Source organism: Armigeres subalbatus, chromosome 3 (assembly GCF_024139115.2).
Source record: "Armigeres subalbatus isolate Guangzhou_Male chromosome 3, GZ_Asu_2, whole genome shotgun sequence".
Classification (NCBI taxonomy): domain Eukaryota; kingdom Metazoa; phylum Arthropoda; class Insecta; order Diptera; family Culicidae; genus Armigeres; species Armigeres subalbatus.
The window spans coordinates 247,284,481-247,302,924 of record NC_085141.1 but is presented as its reverse complement, the minus strand read 5'-3'; the positions used below and the strand labels follow the sequence as shown (position 1 = coordinate 247,302,924).

The 18,444-nt window shown below is 43.0% G+C and overlaps 1 long non-coding RNA gene and 1 pseudogene across 1 annotated transcript; one reads left to right on the top strand and one right to left on the bottom strand.

The window, feature by feature from the left end:
* The first annotated feature begins 7,684 nt into the window (after positions 1–7,684).
* Positions 7,685–10,834, top strand: LOC134222388 (uncharacterized; annotated as a pseudogene).
* A 2,121-nt stretch (positions 10,835–12,955) lies between these two features.
* On the bottom strand, positions 12,956–14,466 carry LOC134223233 (uncharacterized). Its single transcript, XR_009982488.1, has 3 exons — positions 14,163–14,466; positions 13,579–14,101; positions 12,956–13,503 (listed from the first exon to the last, which is right to left on the bottom strand). It is a non-coding gene; the product is annotated as an uncharacterized LOC134223233 (long non-coding RNA).
* Positions 14,467–18,444: the final 3,978 nt, after the last annotated feature.

Here is an 18,444-nt window from a genome sequence, read left to right as displayed (position 1 = left end):
GGGCGAGTTCATTCTTCGCCGCCACATACCGTCTTGGTGCACGCCGCCAAAGATGGTCCTAAGCACCCGTCTCTCGAATACTCAGAGCGCTGGCAAGTCCTCCTCGAGCATTGTCCATGTTTCATATCCGTAAAGGACAACCGGTCTCATCAGCGTCTTTTTTGACCGCAGTTTCTTCTGGAGCCCGTAGTAAGCCCGACTTCCACAGATGATGCGCCTTCGTATTTCACGACTAACATTGTTATCAGCCGTTAGCAAGGATCCAAGGTAGACGAATTCCTCGACCACCTCGAAGGTATCCCCGTCTATCGTAACACCACTTCCCAGGCGGGCCCTGTCGCGCTCGGTTCCGCCCACAAGCATGTACTTTGTCTTTGACGCAATCACCACCAGTCCAACTTTTGTTGCTTCACGTTTCAGGCGGGTGTAGAGTTCTGCCACCTTTGCAAATGTTCGGCCGACAATGTCCATGTCATCCGCGAAACAAATAAATTGACTGGATCCGTTGAAAATCGTACCCCGGCTATTATACCCAGCTCTTCGCATGACACCTTCTAGCGCAGCGGTTCTCAACCTTTTTCATGAGAGGTACCCCTTGGAACATTTGCATTAATTGAGGTACCCCCTCTCGAAATATTAGGCTTCCAATCCTTTTGAAAGAATAATACCGAGCCCTTTGAAGGGAAGCTCCTTCTAGCTTTTGAATCCCTTTGAAGTAGACTTCCGCGCCTCTTCATTAGAGACTTCTGAGCCTCTTGTAGAGAGGCTTCCGAGCCTCTTGAAGGCGGTTTTTGAGCCACTAAAAAGGAAGCTTCCTTTGCAGCTTAAAACGACGCTTCCAAGCCTCTTGAAAGAAGGCTTCCGAACCACTTGAAAGAAGACTTCTGAGCCTCTTGAAAGAAGGATTCTGAGCCTCTTGGAAAAAGGCTTCCGAGCCTCTCGAAAAGAGCCTTCCGAGCGTCTTGAAAGGAGGAGGCTTCTGAGCCACTTGAAAGGAGGCTTCCGAGACTTTTAGAAGGAGGCTTTTCAGCCTCATGAAAGGATGCTTTTAAGTCTCTTGAAATGTGGCTTCCTACCCTCTTGAAAGGAGCCTTCCGAGCCTATTGAAAGGAGGCTTCTGAGCCTGGAAGGAGGTTTCTGAGCTTCTTGAAAGGATCTTGAAAGAAGACTTCCAAACCTCTTGAAAAGAGGCTTCCGAGCCTCTTGAAAGAAGGCTTCCGAGCCTCTCGAAAAGAGCCCAGGCTTCCAATCCTTTTGAAAGAATAATACCGAGCCCTTTGAAGGGAAGCTCCTTCTAGCTTTTGAATCCCTTTGAAGTAGACTTCCGCGCCTCTTCATTAGAGGCTTCTGAGCCTCTTGTAGAGAGGCTTCCGAGCCTCTTGAAGGCGGTTTTTGAGCCACTAAAAAGGAAAGCTTCCATTGCAGCTTAAAACGACGCTTCCAAGCCTCTTGAAAGAAGGCTTCCGAACCACTGGAAAGAAGACTTCTGAGCCTCTTGAAAGAAGGATTCTGAGCCTCTTGAATGGGGGCTTCCGAGCCTATTGAAAGGAGGCTTCTGAGCCTGGAAGGAGGTTTCTGAGCTTCTTGAAAGGATCTTGAAAGGAGACTTCCAAACCTCTTTAAAAGAGGCTTCCGAGCCTCTTGAAAGAAGGCTTCCGAGCCTTTTGAAAGAAGGCTTTCGAGCCTTTTGGAACAAGACTTCCGAGCCTTTTGGAAGAAAGCTTCCCAGCCTCTGAAAAGGATGTTGAAAGGAGTCTTCCGAGCCTCTTGATAGGAGCCTCTTGGAAGGAGGCTTTTGAGCCTCTTAAAAGAAGGCTTCTGAGCCTCTTGAAAGGATTTTGAAAGGAGGCTTCCGAGCCTCTTGAAAGGAGGATTTTGAGCCTCTAGAAAAGTAGGATTTTGAGCCTCTTGAAAGGAGGGCCTCTCGTAAGGCTTCCGAGCCTCTTGAAAGAAGGCTTCCGAGCCTCTTGAAAGAAGGCTTCCGAGCCTCTTGAAAGGACACTTCAGAGCCTTTTAGAGGGAGGCTTTTGAGCCTCTTGAAAGGATGCTTTTGAGCCTCTTGAAAGGATGCTTTTGAGTTTCTTGGAAGGAATTTTTAAGCCTCTTGAAAGGAGGCTTCCGAGCTTCTTGAAAATAGGCTTCCGAGACTTTTGGAAGGAGGTTTCCGAGCCTCTTGTAAGGACGTGCCTTTTGAAAGGAGTCTTCCAAGCCTCTTGAAAGGACGCTTCCGAGCCTCTTAGAAGGAGGCTTTTGAGTATCTTGAAAGGATGCTTTTGAGCCTCTTGAAATGAGGCTTCCGAGCCTCTTGAAAGGAGCCTTCCGAGCCTCTTGGAAGGAGGCTTCTGAGCCTGGAAGGAGGTTTTTGAGTCTCTTGAAAGAAGACTTCTGAGCCTCTTAAAAGTAGGCTTCTGAGCCTTTTCAAAAGAAGCTTCCGAGCCTCTTGAAAAGATATTGAAATGAGGCTTCCGAGCCTCTTGAAAATATATTGAAAGGAGGCTTTTGAGCCTCTAGAAAAGAAGTCTTTCGAGCTTCTTGAAAGGGAGGCTTCCGATCCTCTTGAAAATAGGCTTCCGAACTTCTTGGAAAGAGGCTTTTCAGACACTTGAAAGAAGACTTCTGAGCCTTTTGAAAAAGGCTTCCGAGCCTCTTGAAAGTAGGCTACCGCATCTCTTGAAAGGAGGATTCCATGCCTCTTGAAAGGAGGCAACCTAATCACTTGAAAGGAGGCTTCTGACTTGCTCAGGAGGCTTCCGAGCCTCTTGTAAGAAGGCCTTCAAGCTGCTTGGAAGAAGGCTTCCGAGATGCTTGGAAGGTTGCTTTCAATCCTCTTGCAACGAAGCAACCGAGCATTAGTGAAAAAATTAATTTTGTTCATTCGACGTTTTGCTCGTTCGATCTTTTGTTCCGCAGCCCTTTATACATTGTGCTGGTTGTGGAAGGTAGAATTCAATTGGGATTTATTGATCGCATTGCATATTATGTACAATAGAAATTTTTGAAATAAAAATACACAATTATCGAAACTATATCAATGAGTTTTGATTGGAATTGTAATACGTCCGCCATTACGCATTTTTGTATGAGGTACCCCTAGGGCCAGCGAAGGTACCCCAGGGGTACATGTACCCCAGGTTGAGAACCGCTGTTCTAGCTTTTCTGTTGAACAACAAGCACGAAAGTCCATCGCCTTGTCTTAGTCCTCGGCGCGATTCGAACGAACTGGAGTTTTTGCCCGAAATCTTCACACAGTTTTGCACACCATCCACCGTTGCTTTGATCAGTCTGGTAAGCTTCTTGTCAGGTGTTCGGATCTGATTATGAGGTTTTCCGCTGCGATAGAAATCCGTTAAACAGCCGGAAGTCCACCGGGGGTGGAGTTATGGTAGCAGTTCAATCCGGCCTGAAAGCGACGACTATTGAAAACGCTTCTTGGGCCTGTCTAGAACAAATCTGGATATCCTTAAAATTGGGCGACCGTAAATTGTTTTTGTGCGCGCTGTACATCGCCCCGGATCTAGTTGGAGATAATCACCTTATTGACGCTCACTGTCAGTCCGTCTTCACTATATTAGAAACAGCATCTCCGATTGACGAGATTTGCATCTTTCTGTATCCAGACCCTGAACACTCGCAATATCATACTGGTGTCGCTGGACTCCTTGATAGCTACAGCGTAGCAAGGCTAACCCAGATTAATAACGTAGCGAACGAGAACCTTCGCACGTTGGACCTGTGCTTTGTTTCCATCCAAGATAAAGCACCCTTGATTTCGGTGGCACCTTGTCCTCTTGTAAAACATGTTCCTCATCACCCCCCGCTGACTTTCGAAAACCTTCAAATACCTGTTAGCAATGCTCATCCCTCTTCTGTTTCCTATAACTTTTCGAAAGCCGACCACTGCAGTATCGCGAACGTGCTTACCAGCATTGACTGGTTAACCGTTCTGGACCCCAACAACGTTGAAAGCTCCGCTCTAACTTTCTCGCACATCTTGGCGTATGTAATTGACCGACACGTGCCAAAGAGATCGCAGAAAGGATCGCACCCTCCATGGTTCTCGACTGAACTACGAAAAATGAAGTCCACTAAGAGAGCAGCTTTTAGAATTTTCTCAAAACATCGAACGCTACCTCTAAGAAACCATTATGTGAGGCTTAATCATGAATACCAACGAGCATGTCGGCAAAGCTTTGCACGGTACCAACGAGATCTTGAGCTCAAATTCGAATCTAAACCAAAATCTGGAACTACGTCAACGAACAGCGCAAGGAATCCGGGCTTCCATCGACAATGAATTTGAATGGTGGAATCACCTTAACTACTCAGGAAGTTTGCCGCCTATTTGCCGAAAAATTCGCGAGCGTTTTCAGTGACGAAAGGATGAGTGACAGCCAAGTCTCTATCGCAGCAGGGAACGTTCCCCTAAACAACCAGTCTTTGGGTGCATTCAACATCGATTATGACATGATCCTGAGAGCCGCAAATCAGTTAAAATCGTCAAATAATCCCGGACCCGACGGCGTACCGGCCGTCTTCATCAAAAGGCATATCGAGAGTTTGCTCGTTCCACTTCTTTTCTTGTTCAGATCTTCGATCATCAATAGTATTTTCCCCTCCTGCTGGAAGTTTGCACTAATGTTCCCAGTCCACAAAAAGGGAGACAAACGCGATGTGAACAACTATCGAAGGATTACGTCATTGTGTGCCGCTTCGAAGCTGTTCGAACTCGTCATTATGGAACCACTGTTTTTACGCTGTAAGCCACTTCATAGTGATGATCAGCACGGATTTACTTTCGGTCGCTCAACTTCCACCAATTTACTGTGACTCACGTCCCACGTCTCAAACAGTCTTACAGAACTGGCTCAAACGGATGTTATTTATACTGACCTCTCTGCAGCTTTCGATAAGATTAATCACTCATTAGCCATTGCAAAACTGGACCGATTCGGATTCAGAGACAGTCTGTTGAACTGGTTTCATTCGTATCTTTCTGACCGCCATCTAACCGTAGCTATTGGGGAATGCACCTCTAAAAGTTTTCATGCACCATCCGGTATACCACAAGGGAGTCATCTAGGACCACTGACCTTCCTGATTTTTTCAACGATGTACACCTCGTTATCAAATGTCCTCGGTTGTCTTACGCAGATGACCTTAAAATCTTTCTGGAAATACATAGTGCACAGCCTTATGTGCCGACACCTTCCTAAAACAATTTTAAATACTGATGGCAGTTAGATATTGTAAAAACAAGGCCGAATATATTCAATTACTCAACGCAAAGTAATTTAAGCAATCAACATAAATTTAAAATGTTGCATGTAGGAATTGTTGGGTTAATTTACTTTCATCAATTTAAAAGTTATGTGAAATATCGCATACCCTTATCACGGTTTGGCGAAACCGTCGAAAACAGCTTAGTCAGATTTACTTAACTGGAGCGCGGTGGATTGACATGTTCAAACGTGCAATATTGGACAGTGTACGATATAGCGGTACATAGCCGCGATCGTCATTGATGATGATGCATTGGCGCATATGTATAGGACACTAAGGAAAAAATTTGTTTGGGTGAGGAGCGTGGAATAATAACTTAGCCAAAATGAGAGAGACAATAAGGCCCGATGCCCACGTAGCGTCTTTTCGACGCAGAGTGCACACGGCGGTAAAACGACGCAGGTGAGAATCGAGAAAAAGCGATAACGCAGGGTCGCCGCGCTGATGCACACCTACGTTTTTTCAACGCCACGGGCACGCAGCGTTGAAAAAACGCTACGTGGGCATCGGCCCTAAGAGTCTTCATTAAATCTACATACACGTATACAGGTGTATTGATATAAAGGGGTTTGTTGCCAAGTATGAAAAACAGAGAGAACATGATTTTGTTCTTACCAATATAAACTTGAAAGGAAATATTGATATTGGGGTCTGAGTGGTTCGGAAAATTCTTTAGGGAAAGGGGAATTTAATTCAAAGCCCAGTTGAAAGAAAGAGAAAAATATTGATTGATTGATTTTTAAGAGTATACTTAAAATCAAAGAGTAATACAAGCGGTAGCTGTTAATAGCTCGGCGGTATGGTGCGCTGTTTTACAAAGAACCCATGCTGGGTTCGAATACAGATTTTTAAGTGAATGTTTTCACAACTCCGTTGGTTTAGTAGTATCATACATTATGAAGCATTTGGGACTTGTTGAACATTACTCTGTGAGACAGCAATGTTCAAGTTTAGGTGTAAAGAAAGGGGCTGGACTTAGAGATACTCATTTTATACAAAAAAATATATGAATTAATACATTAGTAAATTGAAGTAGCCACTTGAATGTGTGCTCGAAATAAGAGAGTTTCAGAGAATGGAAAGAGAACAGAATTTTTCCAAGAGAATTTCAAAGGGGACATCCAAAAAAGGGGGCAAAGTTTCGTAAAGTATGGAAGTCCAATATTAAGGCTGAATTAGCTAATCTATAACAAGAAATTAAATAACAATTGTAAAAATTTGGAATAAAAAGGAAGTTGTTTCGGAATTTATGGATTTTTCAAATAAGCTGATCAAGCATTTCGTGCAAAAGAACTTTAGGGAGCATCCATAAAGAATGCAAAGTTGAGTAATGAATGGAAGCCAAAACTTGAGGATATTTACGAAGTTTAAATTAAAACCACATAGTCTGAATAGATAAATGTGGGATGAGGAAAATGGTTACGTTATTTAAGGATTCTTGGACCTTCCGTGGGGTCCAAAGTCCAGTCTGATGCAATTCATGAAATCATTATGAAATTCAGAACTCGGATTGACTATAAATACCGTGCGCTTTTCCAAGCTCGGGGTCAGTCCCAAATATTCAGCAGCACCTTTATTGGAATTCGGCGCTTTCTAGGTTTCCCTAGCCGGCCTACCGAACACTCCAATTGAATCAGGGTTGTCCCTTAGACACCTCGACACTCGTGACTAGTGCACGAATCGAGATCTAAGTTTAAATTAATTAACTTCTTGAAAAAAAAAAAAAGTGAACAGTTAAATCATTGACGAATACATAGACGGAGGGGTGGCCATTTTTCCGGGCACCACTATATACCCCTGGGGAGTGACGGATTACAATTATTACAATCACTGGACCATTGAGAAGCCCCTCAATTCGAACCACGTCAGTTTGACAACAGTTGTCATTTTCATTTTTGTTTACCTCTGATATGTTTTTGGCTACGATCAGAGTCTAGGGGTCGTTCAAAAATTACGTCCAAGGTTTGAGGGGGGGAGGGGGGGTCCAAATTTTGTGACAGTTTGTGACAGGGGGAGGGAGGGGGTTCGTCTTTTGTGACGTCCACCCTAAAAAAAATTGAAAGTATTTTAGGGACAATTTGCATTTTAAAAACATACATTCAAACTGTTAGTAAGGGACATAACTCACTATGCTATTGTAAAAGTAGTGTAGGAAAAAGAAAAACTTAAATAATCACCAAAATAAAAAATGACACATGTACGTACAGGGGGAGGGGGGGTTCATTAATTTGTGACAGTTTGTGACATGAGGGGGGGAGGGGGGTTGAAAATTCCGAAAAACGATGGACGTAATTTTTGAACAATCCCCTATTGCATCATGACATCATCTGTCATGACAGTTCAATGTTTTTCCCTCGCGTGTCGCACAACTTTTTCGGTTGATTTTATTCATTTTATTTAAACAAAGTGTTTGCTTGTCGTGAGCGTTGTTGATGTTTTGACCATTTATCTGCTACTCGGAAGAAAGAGTACGGACCCCGAGTCCGACGGCTCCCGGCCCGGATCGTCTCTGTCACTACGTAATATCGCCGGCAATGAGGGTGCCGCCGCTAGCTACCCCCAAGAGCAAAGTCCCAGGTACCGAGGTGTGCATCGAAGTATAATATTAATATCTGCATCGAGCACAAAACCTATCAAACGAGCCTCCAGTGACAGTGTAACCTTACGTGTCGGACCGACAGCAGCAGTGACCGCTGCCTGGTGGCGGTGGCAACAACGCGATGCATCGGCAGCCATTGGGTCCGGTCCCACGGCGGTTGACAACTCCGGCAGTAATAATCACAGCTCGAAGGCCAGCAGTGGCATCTCGGAACGGATGTCAGTTAGCAGTAATTTCAAACGACAGAACACCATAAAGGAGAACACGGCCAGATTAGCCGCACAAAACCAGAGGCCGGCGTCGTCGCACCAAATCAATCACATCGGCAGATAATTCATCGATCCCAGCCTGGCGAAACCGCGTACCACCAGTACGACCACGGGCAAGTTCGACCCTAGCAACGGCAACCGGACGGTTGGGCCCAGTTCCGGCGGCATGATGCCAAGGCGGTCCACGACGCTGTACGAGAAGACGTCCTCGACGGAAAAGACAAATGCCACCACGGATAACACCATGGTGAATCTCAATAGTCTTACACCAGCCGTTAATTATTCCAGACAACCGGTTGCATTTCCCAGGAATATTCCATCGCGATCGATTTCCCACTCGGGTCAATCCAGATCCCGTAACAGTACGACATATGCCATTGCCGGAACCAACGTAGGCGACTCACCAACGTAATCGGCAAAACTTTCCTGCAAAGACTTACTACCAACTCCAACACACGATTCGAATGTCCTGCACCAACAGGAACGAAGTAAATTTGTTGTTTTGCGTGTGCAATTTATCGGAAAGCACAAAAGCTGGCAGTTAGGTTTATTGATATTGAAAGGAATTTAGAAACGCTCAGGAATTGTACAGAGAAAAAAAAACTATCTCGTTTTAAAGAATAATCCCGAATGAATTTCCCCAGGATTCCCGAAAGAATCCCCTCCGGCTTGAATGGTTGAATGATTGGTTGATTGGTAAGTCGGCTGGTTAGTTGATTAGTTGTTTTGTTGGTTGCTTGAATGGTGGATTAGTTGATTGCTTGGTACATTGTTTGCTTGGTTGATTGGTAGCTAGCTTGAATGGTTGGTTGCTTGATTGGTGGGTTGGTTGATTGATTAGATGCTTATTGGTTGGTTAGTTCATTGGTCTTCTTCTTATTGGCATTACATCCCCACACTGGGACAGAGCCGCCTCGCAGCTTAGTGTTCATTAAGCACTTCCACAGTTATTAACTGCGAGGTTTCTAAGCCAGGTTACCATTTTAGCATTCGTATATCATGAGGCTAGCACGATGATTCTTTTATGCCCAGGGAAGTCGAGACAATTTCCAATCCGAAAATTACCTAGACCGGCACCGGGAATCGAACCCAGCCACCCTCAGCATGGTCTTGCTTTGTAGCCGCGCGTCTTACCGCACGGCTAAGGAGGGCCCACTAGTTCATTGGTAGCTTGCTCAAATGGTTTATTGGTTGGTTGATTGATTGGTTTGTTGCTTGATTGATTGGAAGTGGGCTTGAATAGTAGGTTGCTCGATTGGTTAGCTGGTTACTTGATTCGTTAGTTATTTGATTGATTGGTTGCTTTGTTGGTTGAATGGTTAGTTGCTTGATTGGTTAGCTGGTTACTTGATTCGTTAGTTATTTGGTTGATTGGTTGCTTTGTTGGTTGAATGGTTAGTTGCTTGATGGTTAATTCGTTGCTTGATTGATTGGTAGCTTCCTTGAATGGTTGAATGTTTGGTTAGTTGGTTGAATTGTTGGTTGGTAGCTTGCTTGAATGGTTGGCTGCTTGATTGGTTAGTTGATTACTTGATTCGTTTGTTGTTTGATTGATTAGTTGCTTGATTGTTTGGTTGGTTGATTGGTTAATTGGTTGCTTGATTTATTGATTGGTAGCTTGCTTAAATAATGGTTGAATGATTGGTTGGTCGGCTGGTTAGTTGATTAGTTGTTTTGTTGGTTGCTTGAATGGTGGATCAGTTGGTTGTTTGGTTGGTCTATTTGTTGGTTGGTTTATTGATTGTGTTTTGATTGGTAGCTCGATTGGTTAGTAGGTTACTTGATTCGTTGGTTATATTGTTGATTAGTTGCTTGCTTGATTGATTGATAGCTTGCTTGAATGGTTGGTTGATTAATTAGTTGCTTGGATGGTTGGTTGATGGGTTAGTTGCTTGATAGGTTTGTTAGTTCATTAGTAGCTTGCATAAATGGTTGATTGCTTGATTGGATGGTTGCTTTATTGATTGGAAGTGGGCTTGAATGGTTGGTTGCTCGATTGGTTAGTTGGTTACTTGATTCGTTAGTTATTTGACTAATTGGTTGCTTTGTTGGTTGATTGGTTAGTTGCTTGATTTGTTAATTGGTTGCTTGATTGATTGGTAGCTTGCTTGAGTGGTTGAATGTTTGGTTGCTTGTTTGGTTAGTTGGTTCAATGGTTGGTTGGTTGATTAGTAGCTTGCTTGAATGGTTGGTTGTTTGATAGGTTAATGGTTGCTTGATTGATTGGAAGTGGGCTTGAATGATTGTTTGCTTGATTGGTTAGCTGGTTACTTGATGTTTGTTTTTTGGTTGATTGATTCTTGATTGATTAGTTGGTTGATTGGTTAATTGGTTGCTTGATTTATTGATTTGTAGCTTGCTTGGTTGGTTGAATGATCAGTTGTTTTGTTGGTTGCTTGAATGGTGGATCAGTTGGCCTTCCGATTGGTCAATTAGTTGGTTGGTTTATTGATTGCTTTTTGATTGGTAGGTCGGCTGGTTAGTTGATTAGTTGTTTTGTTGATTGCTAGAATGGTGGATCAGTTGGTTTTATGATTGGTCAATTAGTTGGAAGGTTTATTGATTGGTAGCTCGATTGGTTAGTAGGTTACTTGATTCGTTGGTTATATGGTTGATTGGTTCTTGATTGATTAATTGGTTGCTTGCTTTATTGGTTGGTTGATTGCAAGACAAAATTTTCAAAACGACTTATCTGCTTTTGTAAACAAAGATTCAAACGACGATTTGACGAATCTGATAGCTCTCCCACGCAAACCAACACCATCAACAGGTAGCGGAAACCTTCACCTACCTATTGATGGTGTTAGTTTGCGTGGGAGAGCTATCAGATTCGTCAAATCGTCGTTTGAATCTTTGTTTACAAAAGCAGATAAGTCGTTTTGAAAATTTTGTCTTGATTGATAACTTGCTTGAATGGTTGAATGATTGGTTGGATGGTTGCTTGATTTGTTAGTTGCTTGAATGGTTGGTTGATTGGTTAGTTGCTTAATAGGTTGGTAGCTTGCTTGAATGGTTGAATGTTTGGTTAGTTGGTTGAATAGCTGGTTGGTTGATTGGTAGCTTGCTTGAATGGTTGGTTGCTTGATTGGTTAGTTGCTTATCTGGTTGCTTGTTTAGTTGATTAGTAGTTTTATTGATTGCTTGAATGGTGAATTAATTGGTTCTTTGATTGGTTGATTAGTTGGTTGTTTCATTGATTGCTTGGTTGATTGGTAGCTAGCTCACTAATAACTGTGGAAGTGCTTAATGAACACTAAGCTGCGAGGCGGCTCTGTCCCAGTGTGGGGATGTAATGCCAATAAGAAGAAGAAGGTATTGGTTACCAAAGTTTCATGGTTTGCTAAGAACGGAATTTCAGTTCAATGTCTGGAAGCAGTTACGGTTTTACCTAGTCATTCGATAATTTTTTAAATCCAACTATTATGCGTTTACGGAAATATAGTAAATTTTATCGAGGCTTGCTATTTGCTACCAGACATTTTCCCATCAGCTATAGAGAAAACTATGCATTACCGATGAGACCTGAAGAAAGAATGAGCCATCAAAGAGATGCCACAGCAACCAGGGACATTCGGGGGCGTCTACGATATCTCACAGAGCTTTTTATGATTAACGATTTGTTAGTTGGTTGAATGATTGGTTGCTTGATTGGTGGGTCGGTTGTTTGGTTAGTTGCTCGATTGATTAATTGGTTGGTTAGTTCATTGGTACACTCAGAAATAAGTTTATACTAAATAGTTTAAAAGTCATTCTAAATGGCTATTCGCCTGGTTGACCCCAAACTCGTTTTCAATCCAACAATATGGAGATAGTATAACTTTGAAAAAATCGTTCTTTAGTATAAGTAAGCTTTATGACTGTTCAGATTACTTTGGAATTGAAGATGGTTTCAAGGTTATTTTAGATTGTTTTTATTTTTTCTAACAATTAAAAAAAACAGAATGAAAGTATTTATAGTATAGTATAATTTCGGTTTTTGTTATAATCTTTATTAAAAAAACATGCGATAGAAATACTAATGTTGTGCGATCGATCATGGAGCACCCTGGAAGTACAGAATCGGGACCTAGTACTCGCTGAACCGGAGCTGGAAGTGTGCGGCTGGTGGTAATCCTGTGCTTGAGTGTCTTCCAAATAGGACGGTAGAGCTGGACGTGCTGGAACACACAGAATAGATGCATGCGGCTGGTTTTGACCCTATCTTCAACTAGCTGGTTTTGACCTTTGGCTTTCACCGACAATTATTCATTTAGCACCAAATAAATACGAGTTGTAGATCATTTTTGGGCGAGACTTTTTTGCTTTGAGCTATTCGATCTGAAAAATAATGAATAATTATTGATTATAAAAAATCCTCCAAAAATTATGCAGGCTTACCAAAATAACATTCGCACGCCAATACAAGTGGGTAGATTCTTCTGATCGGATCATCCGCGGCAAACATCACTAATTGTGATTATCTCGCGTCGTCGCAACATCTCAGGAATGATAGGGAAATTCAATTGTTTCCAAACGTGATACTCGTGTGCGTGGCAAAGATTCAAAACGGGGAACAACATGGCCAGAATTCCACAGTCATCATCAATGAGGAAAAGTTGCAGTTCTGTTTTGAAATTGGCCAGAAGAACGGTTAAATTCCTTAGTCCATCCAATCGGTCGTCCTGATTCATGGGTTTGAAGTGCTGTATGGCAGCCTGGGGAACACCGTACATACCGTAAATATGCGGCTGTTGAGGGTGCGGGTGATGGGGATAATTCTGCTTGTCATGGTAAAAATGAAAAAACGTTGGTAAACTTGAGAAAATTAGTTAGTGATTTTCAGTAGAAAGTATAGGACTGTTAAATCTACCAAAACAAAAATGTCACTTCGAAAAGCACTTTGACAAGAGCTAAAACTTTCAAAACAAAATTTTCCTCTCAAAATGAAATGTTTATTTTACATTGAAATCATATATTAGTATTGTCAAAATAACAGGTTGCGTCATTTTCAAATTAACATGTGCCTTTTCAATTTCAGTTCGCCCAAATCAAATTCTTCACATTCAAAATTGATTATTTTTTGTTCCCATTTAATTATTTAATTTTATTTTCATAAATTTTTGGGTTTTATTACTAACATACATGATAACGTATATTGATTTTTTTCTTGATATCGGCTCGGTCAGCTAAACTGGAATCGGGCAGTAGATTTTTCCACGGTGGCTTTAACTCGCTAGAACAACTCGCTTCCAAATTGATACGTTGCATCGTTGAGCGACCGTCAATTTCGTTCATGTAGCAATTGTTCATGTTTAGCAACAGTTTAATGCTGTTGGTGGGCATCCGTTACCTCGTCCGTACCTTAGCTCTCTCAATCTAAGTTTTGTAGAATGAAATAGAGAAAAGAAAGGAATAAATGAAATAATGCATATTGAAATAATTAAGCCTTACCATTTGCTTGATCAGGGATCGGTAAAACTTCATCTGAAATCCGTTTTTGATGTGATTCGCCAGGCTGCTGTAGCTTTTCTTCATAAGAAAATAGACTAATACTTGCAACACCGAGTGACCACAATCGACCAGAATCGCATTGCGGGGCTTTTCTTGAGAAACTCGCACAACTGATTTTATACTACTGGTTCGTCTTATCCTTTGAAGCCAGAACATCGGGGTATGGTGCTCTTTTCCCTCGGGTACCAATATCAGCCCACTGCCGTTCGATCCTATGCATGAACTGCACAAGTTTGATAGGGTTTTTGCTGATGTCCTAGCGCTAAAAAAGAACCACTTCGTTTACGCCGATGTTGCGATCAGGGTGTTGCACGCATTGCTACGGAAGACGGTGGCGATTTGTTGTTTGTTTTCCCACATTTACCAACGGTACCTTTCGGCTTGATCAGCAGTCAGCTCCGAAAATCATGGCCATCGAATAGCAATACTCGCCAAGTATGACTACTTTCGAGTCGGGATTGTTCTGTACGAAAAACAAAAACAGTCATCATTTACAAAAGAGGAACGTTTTTTTACGAACTTACCAGAAAATTATCCTGATGTCGGATATCGTTGCTGCCCTTGCGCAAAATTTCGCCAATAGATTCCTCCCGTATTCCTCGCGCAGTGTAAACGTTTCAAGCGGGCATCATCGCAAAAAAGAATTTCTCGGTTTGGTTGTATTCGGCATTCAAAATGTTCACATTCTATGCTGCACTCCAGCAGTTCCAACCTATTCCGATGCGTGATAAATGCCGGCATGATGAAATTTAGTACTCCAGTAGTTTGATGCTGGATCTTGTTCCCCAAACTGCATCTGCTGCATTATTTGAGCGAACCGATACGCGCGGAAACACGATTGCAATCAGTAACCTCCTCACGTGAGGATCTGAATATTCTTCGCGTTTTTAATCCCAGAGAAATCACTATTTCAAGGTGCAAGAACGGATCTACAAGGCGCGGAACGAGCGGAACGAGCACTGCCCTTCGAAAAACAAAACAAACAAAACGGATACAAAACGATACGATGCAAAACCGAAACGACGACAGGTGAGGGAGAAAAACAAACAGACAAACTGTCAAAACGTCGAGAGGGGTAAGTCAGCGCTCGTAAAATATTTATTTATGTATAATGTAATTCGTCACCCACGAGGGGTATTTTCTTTAAAATGAAGAAGAAGACATGGTGCCCGATTTTCTGATGGCTTTGTACCGGACATTTCGGTCTATGTATTCGTCAATGGTTAAATAGTCCGTCGCGGCAAAATCGAAAATCGGTGTTAGAGTCTCAGAATAAGTATCGATAAATAAAAAGTGTTAGTATCTCTGGGAAAGACATTGTCATACGGAAAATAGTGCAAAAGTTTGTAAAAAGGAAAATATTCGAGTTTATAATAATACAAAAAGTGTTAATTGTAATAATTGTAATGAATAAGTGCTAAAATGTAAAAGAAGTTTATAATTGTACAAACAAGTGAAACATAAATAATAAAGTTTTGTTCTAACCGTAATTGAGTGTTTGAACTAAAAACCCGAAAGACCAGTGCCGCGCCGTCGGCTTAGAACACTTCATATATCGTGGTAGAAGCGTCTTAATATTCCGCTCGGGACATTTGCACTCCATTTCCACTCCATTACATACATGTTAAAAAGCTACATCGCAAAGAAGGTCCTTATTTCGTTACAATAGTATCGCCGATTGTCAGCTCTTACAACGTCAACTAGATCGCTTCGTGGTTTATTGCTCTCCAAACCGAATGGTGGTAAACCCGGCCAAATGTTCTGTCATCACGTTTTCGCGAAAAAAAAAAACAGCCCATCGTTTGCAACTACACTCGATTCTGTTTTTACACGGATTTTTTTTACACGGCCGTGTAAAAAAAATCCCATACAAAATTTTTGCAAAGTTGTTCCATTTTGCATGATTCGTCGAGGGATCATAAAACTTTTTTTACACGGATTTTCAAATTTTGAACTGAGAACTTTTTTTACACGGAACGCATCCCCCGTGTAAAAAAAGAATCGGGTGTACAGCCTTCTTGGTACAGAAATAGAGCGAATGAGCCATATAAAGGACCTCGGCGTGATCCTAGACTCGCAACTAGTATTCAAGCAACACATCTCATTCATCGTCGACAAAGCATCCAGAACTATGGGATTCATCTTCAGAGTTGCGAAGTATTTCACCGACATATACTGTTTAAAAGCTCTCTATTGCTCCCTGGTGCGCTCGACTCTAGAGTACTGTTCTGTGGTCTGGAGTCCGTCTGTTCAACGCCGTTTCCTTCGATTCGCGCTTCGTAGACTACCTTGGCTGGATCCGTTTCGCCTACCGAGCTACGAAAACCGATGTCAGTTGATCAACTTGGAGCTACTTCGCTCAAGGAGAGATGTCGACAAAGCCATTATGATCGCCGATACCCTGCAGGGACGAATCGACTGTGGAGTTATGTTGGAACAAATAGACCTGAACGTCCAGCCACGCATGCTCCGTAACAGCCATATGTTGAGACTGCCCTTTCGTCGTACAAATTATGGCATGCATGGAGCTATATGTGGCCTACAGCGTGTCTTCAACAGAGTCGCAGCACTCTTCGATTTCCACGCCACACGGAGCATGTTACGCCGAAGATTTTTATCGTTCTTCGCAGATATAATCAGACGAAAACAATGACTGCTTGTTTAAATGTTTTATACCTATTTTGTATTATCCCTTGACACCATCTTTTGATGTTCACTTTTTTTCAAATACTATACATCATTGGAGCCAAATGTAGCCTGTTGATGCAACAACAATAAAGATAAAGATAAAGCTTCCCAGGGAAGCTGTTCTCGTCCATAATTTTCCATAGCTCTAAGCGGTCTATACTGTCGTATGCCGCCTTGAAATCAACGAATAGATGGTGCGCTGGGACCTGGTATTCACGGCATTTTTGAAGGATTTGCCGTACAATAAAGATCTGGTCAAGCGGCCGTCAACGAAGCCAGCTTGATAATTTCCCACGAACTCATTCACTAATGGTGACAGACGTCATAGATCTGGGATATTACTTTGTAGGCGGCATTAAGGATGGTGATCGCTCGAAAGTTCTCACACTCCCAGCTTGTCGCCTTTCTTGTAGATGGGGCATATATCCCCTTCCTTCCACTCCTCCGGTAGCTGTTCAGTTTCCCAATTTGTGCAGGCAAGTGGCTAGCTTTTCCGGGCCCATCTTGATGAGCTTCCCTCAAGGTGGGGGCTGGTTGGCTTCCATCGTCCGCTGAACTGACGTAGTCATCTCCTCCGCTGCCTTGACTTTCACTGCCTGTACTCTCAGCGCCATTTAAATAATCCTCGTAGTGCTGCTTCCATCTTTCGGTCACCACACGTTCGTCCGTCAAGATGCTCCCATCCTTATCCCTGCACATTTCGGCTCACGGCACGAAGGCTTTGCGGGATGCGTTGAGCTTCTGATAGAACTTGCGTGTTTCTTGAGAACGGCACATCTGTTCCATCTCCTCGCACTCCGCTTCTTCCAGGCGGCGTTTCTTCTACTGAAAAAGTCGGTCCTGCTGTCTCCGCTTCCGTCTATAACGTTCCACGTTCTGCCCGGTACCTTGCTGCAGCGCGACCGCCCGCGCTACGTCCTCCTCCAGAATCTGTCTGCACTCTTCGTCGAACCAATCGTTCCGTCGACTTCGTCCTATATACTTACTTGATACTTGATGGGCTACAGCTCTTCGATGAGGGCCGAATGGAGTATCCTTCTCCACTGGACTCGATCCTGGGCCAATCGCTTTCAGTCGCCCTGAACATTGAGCGCCCTCAGGTCCTCTTCAACTGCAAAAAGCCATCGTGTACGCGGCCTTCCACGAAGCCTGCGGCCTCTTCCGGGTTCTCTACTAAATATTATCTTCGCTTGACATTCTTCCGGCATACGAACAACGTGACCAGCCCACCGTAGTCTGCCGTGTTGTATAAGCTTAATAATATCCAGCCCTTTATACACCTGGTACAATTCGTGATTCATGCGACGCCGCCAGATACCGTTCTCCTGTTTACCACCGAGTATTATCCGCAGCACCTTATGCTCAAACACTCCGAGAGCTCTCCGATCAGCCTGCTTTAACGTCCATGTCTCATGGCCGTATAAAGCCACCGGAAGAATCAGAGTAGTATACAGCGCGAGTTTTGTTTCCGTTTGCAGACTACGGGACTTAAGCTGGTTACGAAGTCCGTAATAAGCCCTATTTGCAGCTGCAATACGCCTTTTCACCTCGCGGGTAACATCATTATCGCACATCACTAATGTTCCAAGATACACTAATTCTTCTACCACTTCAAATTTTTCACCATCCAGCACCATTTCGCTACCACCACCACTAATGAACTCACGTTGATTGCCAGCGACCATGTACTTCGTTTTGCTGGTATTGATCGTGAGTCCAATCCTCGCTGTCTCCCTCTTAAAAGGCACAAAAGCCTCTTCCACGGCACGGCGATCAATTCCGATAATATCGATATCGTCCGCAAATCCCAGGAGCATATGCGATTTTGTGATAATGGTACCGCTTCTTTGCACACCAGCTCTCCTAATCGCTCCCTCGAGCGCTATATTGAACAGTAGATTCGAGAGTGCATCACCCTGCTTTAATCCATCTAAGGTAACAAATGACGTCGATATTTCATCCGCAACCCTTACACTTGATTTCAATCCGTCCAACGTTATACGAATCAGCCGTATCAGTTTCGCCGGAAAATCATGTTCAAGCTTAATGTGCCATAATTCATTCCGTTTCACTGAATCGTACGCCGCCTTGAAATCAATAAACAGATGATGTGTCTGC